Here is a 19,308-nt window from a genome sequence, read left to right as displayed (position 1 = left end):
CCTAATCTACTCAACCTTTCTTCATGGCTAGCACCCTCCATACCAGGAAACAGCCTGGTGAACCTTCTCTGAACCCTCTCTAAAGCATCCACATCCTTCTGGTAATGTGGCGACCAAAACTGCACGCAGTATTCCAAATGTGGCCTCACCACAGTCCTATACAACTGTAACATGACCTGCCGACTCTTATACTCAGTACCCCGTCCGATGAACGCAAGCATGCTGTATGCCTTCTTGACAACTCTATCGACCTGCGTTACCACCTTCAGGGTACAATGGACCTGAACTCCCAGATCTCTCTGTACATCAATTTTCCCCAGGACTCTTCCATTGACCGTATAGTCCGCTCTTGAATTGGATCTTCAAAAATGCATCACCTTGCATTTTCCTGGATTGAACTCCATCTGCCATTTCTTTATCCAATTCTCCAATCTATCTATATTTTGCTGTATTCTCTGACAGTCCTCGTCGCTACCTGCAACTCCACCAATCTTAGTATCATCTGCAAACTTGCTAATCAGACCACCTATACCTTCGTCCAGATCATTTATGTATATCACAAACAACAGTGGTCCGAGCATGGATCCCTGTGGAACACCACTAGTCACCTTCATTTTGAGACACTCCCATCCACCACTACTCTCTGTCTCCTGTTACCCAGCCAGTTCTTTATCCATCTAGCTAGTACACCCTGAACTCCATACAACTTCACTTTTTCAATCAACCTGCCATGGGAAACTTTATCAAACACATCTACAGCTCTTCCCTCATCAATTAACTTTGTCACTTCATTAAAGAGTTCTATTAGATTTGTAAGACATGACCTTCCCTGCACAAAACCATGCTGCCTATCACTGATAACTCTATTTTCTTCCAAATGTGAATAGATCCTATCCCTCAGTATCTTCTCCAACAGTTTGCCTACCACTGATGTCAGGCTCAGAGGTCTATAATTCCCTGGATTATCCCTGCTACCCTTCTTAAACAAAGGGACAACATTAGCAATTCTCCAATCCTCCGGGACCTCACCCGTGCTCAAGGATGCTGCAAATATATCTGTTAAGGCCCCAGCTATTTCGTCCCTCGCTTCCCTCAGTAACCTGGGAAAGGTCCCATCCGGACCTGGGGACTTGTCCACCTTAATGCCTTTTAAAATACCCAAAACTTCCCCCTTCCTTATGTCGACTTGACCTAGAGTATTTAAACATCCATCCCTAGCCTCAACATCAGTCATGTCCCTCTCCTTGGTGAATACCGATGCAAAGTACTCATTAAAAATCTCACCCATTTCCTCTGACTCCACGCATAAATTCCCTCTTTTGTCTTTGAGTGGTCCAATCCTTTCTCTAGTTACCCTCTTGCTTATATATGAATAAAAGGCTTTGGGATTTTCCTTAACCCTGTTAGCCAAAGATATTTCATGATCCCTTTTAGCCCTCTTTATTGCGTGTTTGAGATTTGTCCAATTTCCCGATATTCCTCCAAAGCTTCATCAGTTTTAAGTCGCCTAGATCTTATGTATGCTTCCTTTTCATCTTAGCGAGTCTCACAATTCCACCCGTCATCCATGGTTCCCTAATCTTGCCATTTCTATCCCTCATTTTCACAGGGACATGTCTATCCTGCACTCTAATCAACCTTTCCTTAATAGACTCCCACATTTCAAATGTGGATTTACCCTTAAACAGCTGCTCCCAATCCACATTCCCTAGCTCCTGCCGAATTTCGTTATACTTGGCCTTTCCCCAATTTAACACTCTTCCTTTAGGACCACTCTCGTCTTTGTCCATGAATATTCTAAAACTTACGGAATTGTGATCGCCATTCCCAAAGTAATCACCGACTGAAACTTGAACCACCAGGCCGGGATAATTCCCCAATACCAGGTCCTGTATGTCCCCTTCCCGAGTTGGACTATTTCAACACTGTTCTAAAAAAAACTCTCCTGGATGCTCCTTACAAATTCTGCTCCATCTACGCCTCCAACACTACATGAGTCCCATTCAATGTTGGGGAAGTTAAAATCACCCATCACGACCACCCTATTGCTCCTACATTTTTCTATAATCTGTCTACATATTTGTACCTCTACTTCACGCTCGCTTTTGGGAGGCCTGTAGTAAAGTCCCAACGATGTTACTGCACCCTTCCTATTTCTTAGCTCTACCCATATTGCCTCAGTGCTCGAATCCTCCATCGTGCCCTCCTTAATCACAGCTGTGATATCATCTCTGACCAGTAATCCAACTCCTCCACCCCTTTTACCTCCCTCTCTATCCCTCCTGAAGCATCTATACCCTGGGATATTTAGTTGCCAGTCTTGCCCTTCCCTCAACCTAGTCTCAGTAATACCAATAACATCATATTCCCAGGTACTAATCCAAGTCCTAAATTCATCTGCCTTACCTGCTACATTTCTCGCATTGAAACAAATGCACCTCAGACCACCTGTCCCTTTGCGTTCATCATCTCTTCCCTGTCTACTCTTCCCCTTAGTCACATTGAATTTATTATCTAGTACCTTACTGGCTTTAGTTGCTGCCTCTTTATTGACCTCTAACTTCCTAATCTGGTTCCCATCCTCCTGCCACATTAGTTTAAAACCTCCCAACAGTGTTAGCAAAAGCACCCCCTTGGACATTGGTTCCAGTCCTGCCCAGGTGTAGACCATCCGATTTGTAATGGTCCCACCACCCCCAGAACCAGTTCCAATGCCCCAAAAATCTGAACCCCTCCCTCCTGCACCATCTCTCAAGCCACGTATTCATTCTGACTATTCTTGAATTTCTACTCTGACTGTCTCGTGGCACTGGTAGCAATCCTGACATTACTACCTTTGAGGTCCTACTTTTTAACTTATCTCCTAACTCCCTAAATTCTGATTGTTGGACCTCATCCCGTTTTTTACCTATATCGTTGGTGCCTATATGCACCACGACAACTGGCTGTTCACCCTCCCTTCAGTATGTCCTGCAGCCGATCTGAGACATCCCTGACCAGTGCACCCGGGAGGCAACATACCATTCGGGAGTCTCGTTTCCGACCACAGAAACGCCTGTCTACTCCCCTTACGATTGAATCCCCTATGACTATAGCCCTGCCAGTCTTTTTCCCGCCCTTCTGTGCAGCAGAGCCAGCCACGGTGCCATGAGCCTGGCTACTACTGCCTTCTCCTGGTGAGTCATTTCCCCCAACAGTATCCAAAACGGTATACCTGTTTTGGAGGGAGATGACCGCAGGGGACACCTGCACTGCCTTCCTGCTCTTTTGCTGCCTTTTGGTCACCCATTCCCTGTCTCCCTCATCAACCCTAATCTGCGGTGTGACCAACTCACTGAACGTGCTATCCACGACCTCCTCAGCATTGCAGATGCTCCAAAGTGAGTCCATCCGCACCTCCAGAGCCGTCATGCAGTCTAACAGGAGCTACAGCTGGACACACTTCCCGCACATGAAAGAATTAGGGGCATCGGCCGCGTCCCTGAACTCCCACATTGAGCACGGGGAGCATAACATGGGTCTGGGATCTCCTGGCATTTTTACACTTTTACCTTAACTGAATTCAAATATAATATCAAATAATGAATAAGTGAAAGGAATAAAGATTTTACTTACCAATCACAATACTTACCAACACACAAAGAGTTTAATTTCACCCAGCTACTGCTAATTGGAGCACTTTCCTTACCAGCCAATCCGGTCACTGCTTTGCTGTGATGTCACTCTTCAAGGTAAGTTTTTAAAGAGGAAAACTTAACCTTCCCGACAGACCCCTGGCCACTGCCCCCGCCGAAAATCTGAAGGCCGCTTCTCCGGCAGCTGTGTCCCCGCCGCTCTCCTCGCGCTCTTTTATCCTGTGTCCCCGCCGCTCTCCTCGCGCTCTTTTATCCTATGTCCCCACCGCTCTCCTCACGCTCTTTTATCCGGTGTCCCCGCCGCTCTCCTCGCGCTCTTTTATCCTGTGTCCCCGCCGCTCTCCTCGCGCTCTTTTATCCTGTGTCCCCGCCGCTCTCCTCGCGCTCTTTTATCCTGTGTCCCCGCCGCTCTCCTCGCGCTCTTTTATCCTATGTCCCCGCCGCTCTCCTCGCGCTCTTTTATCCTGTGTCCCCGCCGCTTTCGCGCTCTTTTATCCTGTGTCCCCGCCACTCTCGCGCTCTTTTATCCTGTGTCCCCGCCGCTCTCCTCGGTATGGGGGGTTAAGTCCCCGCGAGTGAGGAGGCTAATGCTTGAGCGGAGCCGGGGGGAGGGCGGGCTGGCGTTGCCGAATTTTAGCAATTATTACTGGGAGGCTAACATAGCCATGGTTAGGGAGTGGCTGGGGGGGGGGGGGGGGGGGTGGGTGGGTGGGGGGGGGGGGGTGGGTGGGAGGGGGGTCGACATGGGTACGTATGGAGGTGGCTTCTTGCATGGGCAGAAGTCTGGGGGTGGTAACTGCCCCTCTACCGTTCCCGTCGGCGCAGTACTCCACCAGTCCCGTGGTGGCGGCCTTGAGAGTCTGGGGGCAGTGGAGTGGGAGCATCGGTCTGGTCCCCAATCTGCGATAATCACCGAGAAACATAAAAACCAACTGGAAAAGCTCCTCTAGGAATGCGAAAAGGAAAAGATTAGCAAAGACCAATGTGGGTCCATTCCAGACAGAGACAGGAGAGGTTATAATGGGGAATAAGGAAATGGCAGAGAAACTAAATAATGTGAGTCTGTTTCACAGAGGAAGATACAGAAATTGTCCCAAAAACACTAGAGAACCAAGGGGACTAGTGAGCACGAGGAACTGAAAGAGATTAGTATTAGTGAAAAAGTAGTATTGGTTGAAAGTTAATAAATTCCCAAAAGCTGATGCTCTACATCCCAGAGTGTTGAAAGAGGCGGCTGTAAAGATAGTGGATACATTGGTGATCATCTTTCAAAATTCTATAGATTCTGGAATGATTCCTGCAGATTGGAAGGTGGTAAATGTAACCCCACAATTTAAGGAGGGAGAGAAAACAGGGAACCACAGAGCCATTAGCCTGACATCAGTAGGAGGGAAAATGCTACAATCTATTATAAGATGTGATAACATACAAATTAGGAGCAGGAGTAGGCCACTCGGCCCCTCGAGCCTGCTCCACCATTCAATAAGTTCACGGCTGATCTGTCTTTAACCTCAACTCCACATCCTGCCGACCCCCCGATAACCTTTCACCTTCTTACTTGGCAAGAATTTATCCAGCTCTGCCTTAAAAATATTCAAAGACTCTGCTTCCACTGCCCTTTGAGGAAGAAAGTTCCAAAGACTCACAACCCTCAGAGAAAAAAAGTTTTCCTCTGCCTTAAATGGGCAAGTTTTAACTTTTAAAGTGACTGCAATTTCTAGATTCTCCCACAAGAGGAAATATCCTTTCCACATCCACCCTGTCAAGGCCCCTCAGGATCTTGTACGCTTCAATCAAGTCACCTACATTTCATCACTCACAAGTACAGCCTTAAATAAGAGCAATACTGTACACAGTGCTCCAGATGTGGTCTCACCAATGTCCTATACAACTGAAGCATAACCTCCCTACTTTTGTATTCAATCCTCCTCCCAATAAACAATAACATTCTATTAGCTTTCCTAATTACTTGCTGTACCTGTATACTCGCCTTTTGTGATTCATGCTCTTGGACACCCAGATCCCTCTGAATCTCAGAGCTCTGCAATCTCTCACCATTTAGATAACAAGCTTTTTTATTCTTTTGCCAAAATTGATAAGTCACGTTTTCCCACATAATACTCGATTGGGCAGATCTTTTCCTACTCACGTAACCTATCTATATCCCTTTGTAACCTCCTTATGTCCTCTTCACAATTTAGTTTCCTACCTGTCTTTATATCATTGGAACTTAGGAGCAGGAGTTGGCCATTCAGCCCGTCGAGCCTGCTCCACCATTCAATACGATCATGGCTGATCATCCACTTCAAAGCCTTTTCCCCCACACTATCCCCATATCCCTTTGTGTTATTGGAATTTAGAAATCTGTCAGTCTCTGCTTTAAACACACCCAATGACTGAGCTCCCACAGCCCTCTGGGGTAGAGAATTCCAAAGATTCACAACCCTGTGAGTAAAGAAATCTCTCCTCCGAGACCGGTCCTAAGTGGCTTCCCCCTTATTTTTAAATTGTGTCCCCTGGTTCTAGACTCTCCAACCAGGGAACCACCTCACCTGCACCTACCCTGTCTATTCCATTCAGTATCTTAGAAGTTTCGGTGAGATCGCCTCTCATTCTTCAAAACTCGAGTGAATACGGGCCCAGTTTCCCCAATCTCTATTCATAGGACAGTCCTGCCATCCCCTGTGGTCTCTGGTTCCCTGTTTTCTCTCTCCCTCCTTAAATCGCGGGTTTGCATTTACCAGTTTCCAATCTAGAAAATTTTGAAAGATGATCACCAATGTATCCACTATCTCTCCACCCACCTCTTTCAACACTCTGGGATGTAGAGCATCAGCTTTTGGGGATTTCTGATTTATTTCTTTATTGCCACGTGTACCGAGGTACAGTAAAAAGTATTGTTCTATGTACAGTCCAGACAGATCACTCCATACAGGGAAAAAATACCATTTATTAACTTTCAATCACATTAATTTCTCCAGTACTAGTTTTTCACTGATACTAATCTTTTTCAGTTCCTCGGGCTCTCTAGTCCTTTGGTGTTCTCATGTTTGGGGGAAATTTCTGTATCTTCCTCCGTGAAGACAGACTCACATTATTTAGTTTCTCTGCCATTTCCTTATTCCCCATTATAAACTCTCCTGTCTCTGTCTGGAATGGACCCACATTGGTCTTTGCTAATCTTTTCCTTTTCACATTCCTATAGGAGCTTTTCCTGTCGGTTTTATGTTTCTCGCCTGTTTGCTCTCACATTCTATTTTCTCTTTCTTTATCTGGTTTGGTTTATTTGGTTTGGTTTTCAGCAAAGGAGAACCAAGTTCCCAATCCTCAGACTTACTATGATTTTGACCACTTCATGAACCTCTTCCTTTGACCTAATGGAATCTTTAACATTGCTTATTAGCCACGGTTGCAAAACTTCTGTTGGAGTTTTGTTTATTAAGGGAGTCTATATTTTTTGTAAATATGTAACAATTCCTCAAATACTTGTGATTACCTGTCTATCGTCATACCATTTATTGTAATTTCCCAATCTACCACAGACAACTGTGAATACAGGCCCAGTTTCCCCAATGTCTCTTCATAGGACAGTCCTCTGTGGTAAAATGTGCCGTGGCCTGTATTTTAGGCTCGATAAAATCAGACACTTTAAATTAAAAATTGGCCATTTTAAATGGAGCCACAGCCAGATCCAGCAACCAGCCTGAATACACTGAACTCCGACAAGCTGCCAGCACATGTCTGGAGCTGCTCTGCTCCATCAATCACCAATCAAGAGATAATTGGCTCTATTCATCGATTGATTGTTTTGAATAGACAAAGTTACATAACAAACAACGCACAGGGAAATGGACTCCCATGGACAGATTCCAGTGTCCTGCTGAGTGGCCATTGGTAACTCCATTGGGTGGTACCACTCCCACCCTGTGACCTCATCGGCTGGGGTCAGAGAACATTCTGGAAGGACACAGAAAGGGTATAACGATTGAACCCTCGGACCGCCCAGCAGTGAAGACTCCACGCAGAGGTAATCGAGACGACTGACCAGAGACGTAAAGAAGCAGCGGCGAGACCCATCTTCTCGGAAGAAGACCCCGAGGAGATTGAGATACAGAATCAAACCCGCAGCTCGAATGAGTCCATCGGCTCGGGTACTATTGAGAATCTTGGGACTGTAATTAGTGGGATAATTTAAGGGTAACTGTTTTACTGCTTGTGGAATAAAGTTATGTGATTTATACACTCCATTGTCCTTTGTTTACCTGGTCAATAAAGATACCTGGGTAAAATATTTGTTTAATAAACTGGTCGAAGTGTCTGAGGTTTTATCGACACAACACCTCCCATCCCCAGAACAAGTCTGGTGAACCTTCCTTGCCCTCCCTCTTTGGCAATAATACCTTCTTTAAGGTAAGGGGAGTAAAACTGCACACTGTACTCCAGCTGTGGTCTAACCAAGGTCCTATACTATTGAAGCAAGTCTTCACTACTCCTGTACTCAAATCCTCTTGTGATAAAGACCAACATCCCATTCGCCTTCCTAATAACTTGCTGCACCTGCATGTTAGCCTTCAGTGACTTATTGATGAGGACACCCAGGTCCCTTTGTACATCTACACTTTCTAATCTTTATTTGAGACATACTCTGCTCATCGGTTCCTCCTACCAAAGTGATAATCTTACATTTTTCCACATTATATTCCATCTGCCATGTCCTTGCCCACTCACTTAAGTCTGTCCAAATCCTCCTGTAGCCGTTTTACATCTTCCTCACAACACACATTCCCACCCAGCTTTGTGTCATCAGTGAACTTGGAAATATTCCATTTGGTCCCCACATCTAAATCATTGTATAAACTATGAACAGCTGGGGCCCAAGTACTGATCTTTGCAGTAACCCACTCGTCCCAACTGCTAAGGTGAGAATGACCCATTTATTCCTCCTCTCTGTTTTCTGCCTGTTAGCCAATCCTCAATCCATGCCAGTATATTACCTCCCATCCCATGTGTTTTCATTTTGCTGACTAACCTCCTGTCGGGTGTTTATCATAAACCTTCTGAAAATCCAAGTGTGCCACAACCACGGACTCCCCTTTATCAATTCTGTTAATAACATCCTCAAAAACTCCAAAAGGTTCGTCAGACATGATTTCCTATTCCTAAATCCATGTTAGAAGTCTTACAACACCAGGTTAAAGTCCAACAGGTTTGTTTCAAATCACTAGCTTTCGGAGCACAGCTCCTTCCTCAGGTGAGGAAGAAGCTCCTTCACCTGAGGAAGGAGCAGTGCTCCGAAAGCTATTGATTCGAAACAAACCTGTTGGACTTTAACCTGGTGTTGTAAGACTTCTTGCTGTGCCCACCCCAGTTCAACGTCGGCATCTCCATATCATAAATCCAAGTTAATTATTATTATCCAGGTGTCCATTTATCACATCCTTTATAATAGATGCTGGTATTTTCCCAATACTGATGTCAGGCTAACAGGTCTGTAGTTCACCATTTTCTCTCTCCCTTCCTGAACAGTGGGGTGACATTTGCTGCCTTCAATCTGCAGGAACTATTCCAGAATCTATAGAATTGTGGAAGATGATCATCAATGTATCCACTATCTTTATATCATCACTTTTGACTGGTTCTGAGACACTTAAGTTTGGATTTCTGGTGCAGAGTAAAGTATAACCGTGGAGTGGAATTTTAGATTGTGTAAAAGGACAAAGTTCTATTTTATAAATAAAGATGGAGGTTTCTGGCAAAAATAGTGTTTAGTTAACGTTGCTTCTAAGGCATCACAGTGGTGCAGTGGCTAGCACTGCTGCCTCACGGCGCCGAGGACCCGAGTTCAATCCTGGCCCCGGGTCACTGTCCGTGTGGAGTCTGCACATTCTCCCCGTGTCTGCGCGGGTCACACCACCACAACCCAAAGACGTGCAGGATAGGTGGATTGGCCGCACTCAATTGCTCCTTAATTGGAAAAATTAAAAACAAAATGTTGCTTCTAGTTTGTTTGCTGCAGTAAAAGCCATAAAACCTTAACCCCTGTTGTGTGATCCTTTACATTGTTGACTTGGAATTGATTTTTTTTTAAAGTTATTGATCTGTACAGAGATCCTAATCCACAAGTTTTGACTTCCCATTTGAGCCTCAGGCAGTTTTCTGGCTCACTATTCTCGTGTCAGTGACAGCCAGGAGATGGAGCTGAGGGCTGAATTTAGTTACCAATAACGGGGCCTGCACCCCAGTTGGGAAACTGCCATGGGCGTCGCACTAATAGAGAGACAGGAAGGTGCTGGAGGACTGACTGGGAAATGGACGTCCAACCAATTAGGACACAGAAGGAGGTGACCAGGGCTGGTAGTGACGTGACCCCCCCGGTATTCAGTGCCCCGGTGTCCAAAGTGGGGAGTCACGGGAACAGAGTAAAGAGAAACTATTTGGGTACTGAACATTGTGAACATCCCTTTACTCTGCTTGCTATTTATTCTCAAGTAATTTTCTGTTTCTTTGTTTATCCATGTTGTTTCATTAATAAACAATTAACAGTAAAAATATTTGATTTTGTTGGATTTTTCATGATTAGATTGATGTAGTTCAGGGAAAGTGGGTGAGAGGTTGACAGGCTCTTTAACAGAAAGTGAGTCCCTCTAAGGCGATTGGCAAAGGAACCAGAGGGGTAGAGGAGATGTGATTTTTCTTTTGACACACAAAATGGGGTTCAGGTTCTGATTGACTCATTTATTCAGGCTCCTTGAGGGAGTAACATGGGATGTCAACAAAGGGGAACCTGCAGATGTGGTTTGTTTACGTTTCTAGAAAGTATTTCCCAAGGTGCCACATCAAAGGTCTCTGCACAACATAAGAGGTCATGGTGTAGAGGGCAACATGTCAGCAGGGATAGCAGATTGGTTAGCTCATAGGAAGCAGAGAGTGGGGTATAAATGGGTCATGTTTGGGTTGGTAAGATGTGACAAGTGGAGCATCACAAGATCAGTGCTGGGCCCTCAACTATTTACAATCTATATTAATGAGTTGGATGGAGTTAAATTTGCTGATGACACAAAGCGGGATTGGAAATTAATTTGTCAAGTGGACTTGGAGAATGCAAAGGACATCAAATAGGTTAAGTGTGTAGGAATGAATTGACAGATGGAGTATAACTTGGGAAAATGTGAATGTATCCACATTATTTAAATGGAAGAGAGATTGCAGAACTCTGAGGTACAGAGGGATCTGGGTGTTCTGGTACAGGAATCACAAGTTAGTTTGCCGTGTTACGACATCTGGGCTAGTACGCGGTCAATTCCAGCCCCACGTGCCCCGGAGTCACAGCACAAGCGAATTGACCAATAATTCTTATAAAAATACCCTATGTCTTTGGCCCTTGGTTGCCCAATAATCAGTCACCATGGTTGCAAATGTAAATACGATTACTGTTTATTTATAACAGCAAACACAACTGATTTACAATAAGCCAATTCCTAATTCCCACTTTAACCTGCCCCCAACCTCTACACACACATAGGCAGACAAACACAGAGGGGTGGAAAGGGATAAAATCATAAGTGAAAAAAATTCTTTTTTTCAGATGATGATTTTTAGCACACTTTACTTCACAGCAAGCTTGCAGATTAAAGTCTTTAGTTTACAGTCTGTAGTGATCTTCTCTGTAGGTTAATTTGTTCATGTTCTTTGTAGTTTAGAAATGTAGTACTCACACTTTTCTGGAGAGGCACCTCACCTCTGTTCAAACTTTTCTTTCAGTTTGTGGTTTATATTCAGGTCTCCATGGTTTCAGGAATACAGCACCCACACGCTATCTGGGAAGAGAGATAGCACTCACAGCTGCCTTCTGGAGAGAGAGTTAGTCAGTTCTGCCTCTTGTGCTGCTAGAATAAAACTGAAAGCTTGGGACTCTGAAAAGCATCCCAGTGGGATAGGATCCAATCACCGCCTGTTACCTCGGAGCACAGCCTTTTGGACCAATTCATTGGCCACCAGCGAATCAATCAAACCGAGTCCCAACCCCAATTCTCACACTGGTGCCGAAAGATCTTCAGCTCCAGTTTAAACCAGTACAGGCACTTGGATTCTTCTGCTTGAATTAAAGATACAGGCTGCTTGCCTTAAAGTGACATGTCCATTAATCATCCATGGACCAAAAATGTAACGGCAAAAATAAAAGAAAGGGGAAATAAGGTTATGAAAAGGAAGGGCCCTTATAGCCGGTACAGCAAGTGATTAGGAAGGTGAATGGAATATTGTTATTTATTGCAAAGGGACTGGAATATAAAAGTTGGGGTGTTTTGCTGCAGTTGTACAGGGCCTTGGTGACGCCATGGGCTGGATTCTCCACTGGCGAGATTCTCTGTTGCGCCGGCAGCGCACTCACACCCGGGGATTTCCAGGCGACGGGCTGGCAACAATGGGAAACTCATTGGCCGTCTGGCAGGACAGAGAATCCCGCTGCTGGCAGGGATGCGCTGCAGGACGGAGAATCCCGCTGCTGGCAGGGATGCGCTGCAGGACGGAGAATCCCGCTGCTGGCAGGGACGCGCCGCAGGATGGAGAATCCCGCTGCTGGCAGGGATGCGCTGCAGGACGGAGAATCCCGCTGCTGGCAGGGATGCACTGCAGGACGGAGAATCCTGCTGCTGGCAGGGATGCGCTGCAGGACGGAGAATCCCGCTGCTGGCAGGGATGTGCTGCAGGACGGAGAATCCCGCTCCTGGCAGGGATGCGCTGCAGGATGGAGAATCCCGCTGCTGGCAGGGCCGCGCCGCAGGATGGAGAATCCCGCTGCTGGCAGGGATGCGCTGCAGGACGGAGAATCCCGCTGCTGGCAGGGATGCGCTGCAGGACGGAGAATCCCGCTGCTGGCAGGGATGCGCCGCAGGACAGAGAATCCCGCTGCTGGCAGGGACACGCTGCAGGATGGAGAATCCCGCTGCTGGCAGGGACACGCTGCAGGATGGAGAATCCCGCTGCTGGCAGGGATGCGCTGCAGGATGGAGAATCCCGCTGCTGGCAGGGATGCGCTGCAGGACGGAGAATCCCGCTGCTGGCAGGGATGCGCTGCAGGACGGAGAATCCCGCTGCTGGCAGGGACATGCCGCAGGACGGAGAATCCCGCTGCTGGCAGGGACACGCCGCAGGATGGAGAATCCCGCTGCTGGCAGGGACACGCCGCAGGATGGAGAGTCCCGCTGCTGGCAGGGACACGCTGCAGGATGGAGAATCCCGCTGCTGGCAGGGACACGCCACAGGATGGAGAATCCCGCTGCTGGCAGGGACACGCCGTAGGACAGAGAATCCCACTGCTGGCAGGGATGCGCCGCAGGACAGAGAATCCCGCTGCTGGCAGGGATGCGCCGCAGGATGGAGAATCCCGCTGCTGGCAGGGATGCGCTGCAGGACGGAGAATCCCGCTGCTGGAAGGGACACGCCGCAGGATGGAGAATCCCGCTGCTGGCAGGGACACGCCGCAGGATGGAGAATCCCGCTGCTGGCAGGGATGCGCTGCAGGATGGAGAATCCTGCTGCTGGCAGGGACACGCTGCAGGATGGAGAATCCCGCTGCTGGCAGGGATGCGCTGCAGGATGGAGAATCCCGCTGCTGGCAGGGATGCGCTGCAGGATGGAGAATCCTGCTGCTGGCAGGGACGCGCCGCAGGATGGAGAATCCCGCTGCTGGCAGGGATGCGCTGCAGGACGGAGAATCCCGCTGCTGGAAGGGACACGCCGCAGGATGGAGAATCCCGCTGCTGGCAGGGACACGCCGCAGGATGGAGAATCCCGCTGCTGGCAGGGATGCGCTGCAGGATGGAGAATCCCGCTGCTGGCAGGGATGCGCTGCAGGACGGAGAATCCCGCTGCTGGCAGGGATGCGCCGCAGGATGGAGAATCCCGCCCCATATTCAGAGCACTGTGTACAGTTTGGGTCTCCTTATTTCAGAAATGAGATAATTGCATTAGAAGCAGTTCAGAGGAGGTTGACTCCCAGATTCTGGAATGAGGGGGTTATCGTCTGAGGAAAGGTTTGACAGGTTGGGACGGTATCCATTACAGTTGAGAAGAATGAGAGATGATCTGATTGAAACACGTGAGATCCTGAGTGGAATTGACAGAGAGAATGCTGAGAGAATGTTTCCCTTGTGGCAGAGACTAGAAATAGGGGAGACCCGGTTAAAATCTGAAATGTCCAAGCAGCCCCCAGTTCATGAGCAATAAATTCTGGTCCAGCGACTCCCACATCCCATTAAGAATTTACAAAACTCTCTCCACAAAACCTCACTCAATTTCACTCCATTATTGTCCAGTTCTGGCTCTGCCTGGGGTAACATCTACTCCATATTTTCTTCTCCTGAAGGAGCACCGTGAGTTCTCGGTTACTGGTACATTAGGACAGATGCTTCAAGCAACAGATCAAACATGGATGTGAAAGATTCTCCAGCTCTCTCTTTGTGGACAGTTCTTACTCAGTATTATTTCTCCCAAGCCCTTCATTGTCCCATTATCGCTTTAATTTCACTCCCACTTTGCCCATGTCCAGTGTGTTTAATTCTATCCGGATTGTTTTAAAGTCAGTTTGTCTCTGGAGTGTGTCAATGTCTTGATGATGTCACAATGGTGTCTCAATCTCCTGGCCACATTAACCATTTCATCTCCTGCTGTGTCTCCAGTAGCTGTGTGTGTTTGGGACCCGGCCTTCAGTCCATTTCACCGTGAATTTAGGCTTGTATTTTTCACATGTAACAAATCACATCTGCACACCCACACCGGTATCCCCAAATCATGTCACATTTTTTAAACTCTCGGATACTCTGAAGATCAAAGTGAGTGTCTGTCTGTCTTATCTGCCCTGTTATGATGCTGATATTTCATGTTGTGTCCAAGCTTTCAAATGTGGATTTCTTTAAAACAAAGTTCATGGGCCAGGATGTAAATATTTCCAGGAGAAAGCGATCAATTTATTAATCCCATCTAAACATTCCAGACTTTCACTGGAACACAGGTGGATACCAGATTGATATAGGTTTGCCTTTCAGTCGTCAATGGTCAGACGCCCTGTACCATTTGCCAAACTGGACTATTTGACGAACTGCGTGTTTTAATTAACATTCCTCTTTCCTCCAGTTGCTCCACTGTGGGTAAAATCCCTTCGGTTGAGGATGGGTTGATGGGTATTGTTTGGTACACGGTGGAACATTACCAGTGAATGATGCTGGTTCCATCTGTAATTGGCCACAATCATTCTTATCTTTTGCCACATTGGATGTTCATAAAGCTGATCTTTCATGATGATTCTGATTGACCATGTTACTGTCCCATTTTCAAAGCTTAAGGGAGAATTCAATTAGGATAAAATATCCAGACCCAGAATAGCCTGGTCCACTGGGCCTATCCAGACTGAAGATATCAATTCATATGAACCAAATTCTATTGACATGGGTTGAGTTCTTTTAATAGTATAATTATAATCTTTATTATTGTCACAAGGAGGCTGACATTAACACTGCAATGAAGTTACTGTGAAAATCCCCCAGTCGCCATATTCCGGCACGTGTTTGGGTACACCGAGGGAGAATTTAGAATGTCCAATTCACCGAACAAGCATGTCTTTCGGGACTTGTGGGAGGAACCCGGAGCACCCGGGGGAAACCCACGCAGACACGGGGAGAACGTGCAGACTCCGCACAGACAGTAACCCAAGTCTGGAATCGATCCCGGGTCCCTGGTGCTAACCACTGTGCTACCGTGCCACCCCATTAATAGATTGTAGCATTTTCCCACCTTCTGATGTCAGGCTAATGGGTCTGTGGTTCCCCGTTTACTCTCTCCCTCCTTAAATTGTGGGGTTACATTTACCACCTTCCAATCTGCAGGAACCATTCCAGAATTTACAGAATTGTGAAAGATGATCACCAATGTATCCACTATCTCTACAGCCGCCTCTTTCAACACTCTGGGATGTAGAGCATCACGTTTGAGGGTTGATTAACTTTCAACCACATTAATTTCTCCAGGACTACTTTTTTACTTATTAATCTCATTCAGTTCTCAATCCTCAGGCTTACTACTATTTTGGCCACTTTATGAGCCTCTTCCTTTGATCTAATGGAATCTTTAACTTTTCTTGTTAGCCGCGGTTGCATCACTTTTCCTGTTGGATTTTTTTCCCTAAAGGAATCAATTTTGGTGTATATATGTGAAATGATTTGCAAAAATCCCAGAAGACCATAGGCTGCTCTCCCCTCTTAGAGAACGAGAGAGAGACAACTGGTGGTTTAACCTGAGGGTCACCACACCTCAGGCGAGGGGCAATGTTGCGATGGTGGACCCTTCATGGATAAGCTCAGCCAGTACGACAGTTGAATCCCTGATATTGGAGTCACTCTGCATCATGAACCAGCCATCCAGCCAACTGAGCTAACTGACTCCCCCAGTAGATGAATAATAATGCCTGAAAATATTAGCTATTGCCTGTCTCACATCATACCATTTAATGTGGTTTCCCAGTCGACCTCAGACAACAAGTCCCTCATACCCTGATTGGGTGTTCACCCAGATAAATTAAACAAAAAACATGTAACCACCAATGCCCATCTTCATGGCAATGTGGCATGATTTAAGGGGATCCAAACAGAAATGCAAACTGAATATCTTCTCTCTTCGAAACACCGCCTCACTCTGTGATCCATGTGAAATTTGAAACCAGGTATTCGCAACAAGGCTCAAAGAGCGTTAGTCCTCTGGAGGCAAAGCCATGGGACTGCCAAGTTGAGCAGAACAAAACCCTCCGACCCTCCCCAGTGACCAACTGACAGAATGAACAAAATGCAGTCCCGGATGTAACTGAGAGCAGAACCAATAACAGCAATAGCCCCTGTAATCACTTTGAACTTGTTGGTGTCTCAGCAGGTGCGATGAATCATGGATTCCCTTCCAACACAGAGGTGAATGACCTCTCACCAGTGTGAATTCGCTGGTGTGTCTGCAGGTGGGATGGATCACTAATTGCCTTCCCCTACTCAGAGCACATGATTGCCTTCTCCCCATTGTGAACTCGCTGGTGTCTCTTCAGGTTCGATAAGTCAGTGAATTCCTTCCCACACTGAGAGCAGATGAATGGCCTCTGCCCAGTGTGAACTCGCTGATGTGTCCGCAGTTTGGATGACTCACTGAACCCCTTCCCACACTGAGAGCAGATGAACGGTCTCTCCCCAGTGTGAATTCGCTGGTGAGTCCACAGGTGGGATAACTGGGCGAATCCCTTCCCACAATGAGAGCAGGTGAATGGCCTCTCCCCAGTGTGAACTCGCTGATGTGTCTGCAGATTGGAGAACTGAGTGAATCCCTTCCCACACTGGGAGCAGGTGAACGGTCTCTCCCCAGTGTGAACTCGCTGGTGACTCTGCAGGTGGGTTAACTGAGTGAATCCCTTCCCACACTGAGAGCAGGTGAATGGCCTCTCCCCAGTGTAAATTCGCTGGTGTTTCTTCAGTCTGGAAAACAGAGTGAATCCCTTCTCACACACAGAGCAGGCCTCTCCCCAGTGTGAATTCGTCGATCAGTCTCCAACTCAGATGGGAATCTGTATCCCTTCCCACAGTCCCCACATTTCCACGGTTTCTCCATGTTTTGGGTCTCCTCGTGTCCCTCCAGGATGGACAATCAGTTAAGGTCTCGTCCACACACAGAACACACAAAGTGTCCGGTCTCTCCCCGCTGTGAATGGTGCAATATTCGTTCAGGCTGTGTAAATGTTTAAAGCTCTTTCCACAGTCAGTGCTCTGGAACACTCTCACTCGGGTGTGTGTGTCTCGGTGCTTTTCCAGTCACATTGATGTTTAAAATATTTTGATGCTGACAGATTCGGCAAACATTTCTCCTTCTAGATTCAAAGGCCGGTAACATTCAGATCCCAAGGTATCGAGTGATTCTGTGGGACCGAGACGTGACAATTGAGATTTCTGTCTGGAATTCCTCCTCTTGTAATATCTGTAAAAGGAGTTTTCAAAGTCAACACTCAGTACAGGATAGAAATTCAGAACAGAGAATTCTAGTTTCTATGGAACATTCCTTCCTCTCATTCCCCAATACCTCGTCTCCAGGGAGCGGACTCGGAGGGGCAGGGTATCGGAGCAGTGACTGTAGGAAGGATGAGCTGGCTGACCACTGCACCCTGGTACAGGAGGCCATTCAAGCGGGGGGGAGGAAATGGTAGTTGTCGGGGATTCTATAATATGGGGAACTGATAACATCCTTTGGAAGCAGGAGCGAGAGTCCCACATGGTATGTTGCCTGCCCAGTGCCAGGGTGAGGGGCATCTCTAACCGGCTTGAAAGGATATTGGAGAGGGAGGGGGAGGATCCAGTTGTTGTGGTCCACATTGGGACAAACAGTATCAGCAAGACTAGGAAAGAGGACCTGTTTGGGAATATCAGAAATTAGGAACAGAATTAAAGAACAGGTCCCAAGGATTATAATCTCTGGATTATTCCCTGAGCCACGTGCAAATTGGCATAGGGATGAGAAAATTAGAGAAGTAAACACGTGGCTAAAGGAGTGGTGCAGGAAAGAGGGGTTCCATTTCACGGGGCACTGGCATCAGTATTGGGACAGGAGGGATCTGTACCGTTGGGACGGTCTCCACCTGAACCGATTTGGGGCCAGTGTCCTCGTGGAAAGGATAAATAGGGAGGTCAGAAGGACTTTAAACTAACAAATGGTGGGGGAGAGGAAGGCCTCAGGGGAACTCAATACCGTTCCAAAAACAAATAGCAGGATGGTCTGGACTGGGTACCAAATATACCGGTTATAAAGTTTACAGGAGGGACAGAGAATATGGCAGAGGGGGTGGAGTAGCCTTACTGATTAGAAATACTATCACCTCAATGGTGAGGATTGGATTTGTTTATTGTCACATGTACCGAGATACAGTGAAAAGTATTGATCTGTGTACAGTTCAGACAGATCATTCCATACATGAGAATACACAGGGCAAACATCAATACACAATGAAAATACATAGACACAGGCGTCCGGTGAAGCATACAGGAGTGTAGCACTACTCAGTGGAGGAGATGTGTGAAGAGATCAGGTCAGTCCATAAGAGGGTCGATTAGGAGTCTGGGAACAGCGGAAAAGATGTTTTTGAATCTGTTAGAACATACAGTGCAGAAGGAGGCCATTCGGCCCATCGAGTCTGCGCCGACCCACTTAAGCCCTCACTTCCACCCCATCCCCATAACCCAATAACACCTCCTAATCTTTTTGGTCATTAAGGGCCATTTATCATGGCCAATCCACCTAACCTGCACGTCTTTGGACGTGTTCTCAGACTTTTGTATCTCCTGCCCGATGGAAGAAGTTGGAAATGTGAACAAGCCAGGTGGGAGGGGTCTTTGATTATGCTGCCCTCTATCCCAAAGCAGCGGGAGGTGTCGACAGAGTCAATGGATGGGAGGCGGGTTTGTGTGATGGACTGGGCATGTTCATGACTCTCTGTCGTTTCTTACAGTCTTGGACCAAGCAGTTGCCAGGCCAGGCTGTGATGCTGCCAGGTCGGATGCTTTCTATGGTGCATCTGTAAAAGTTGGAAAGATTCAATGTGGACCTGTCGAATATCCTTAGTTTCCTGAAAAAGTAGAGGCGCTGTTGTACTTTCTTGGTC

This window comes from Scyliorhinus torazame, chromosome 5, assembly GCF_047496885.1.
Source record: "Scyliorhinus torazame isolate Kashiwa2021f chromosome 5, sScyTor2.1, whole genome shotgun sequence".
Classification (NCBI taxonomy): Eukaryota; Metazoa; Chordata; class Chondrichthyes; order Carcharhiniformes; family Scyliorhinidae; genus Scyliorhinus; species Scyliorhinus torazame.
Note: the sequence above shows the minus strand (reverse complement) of the source record.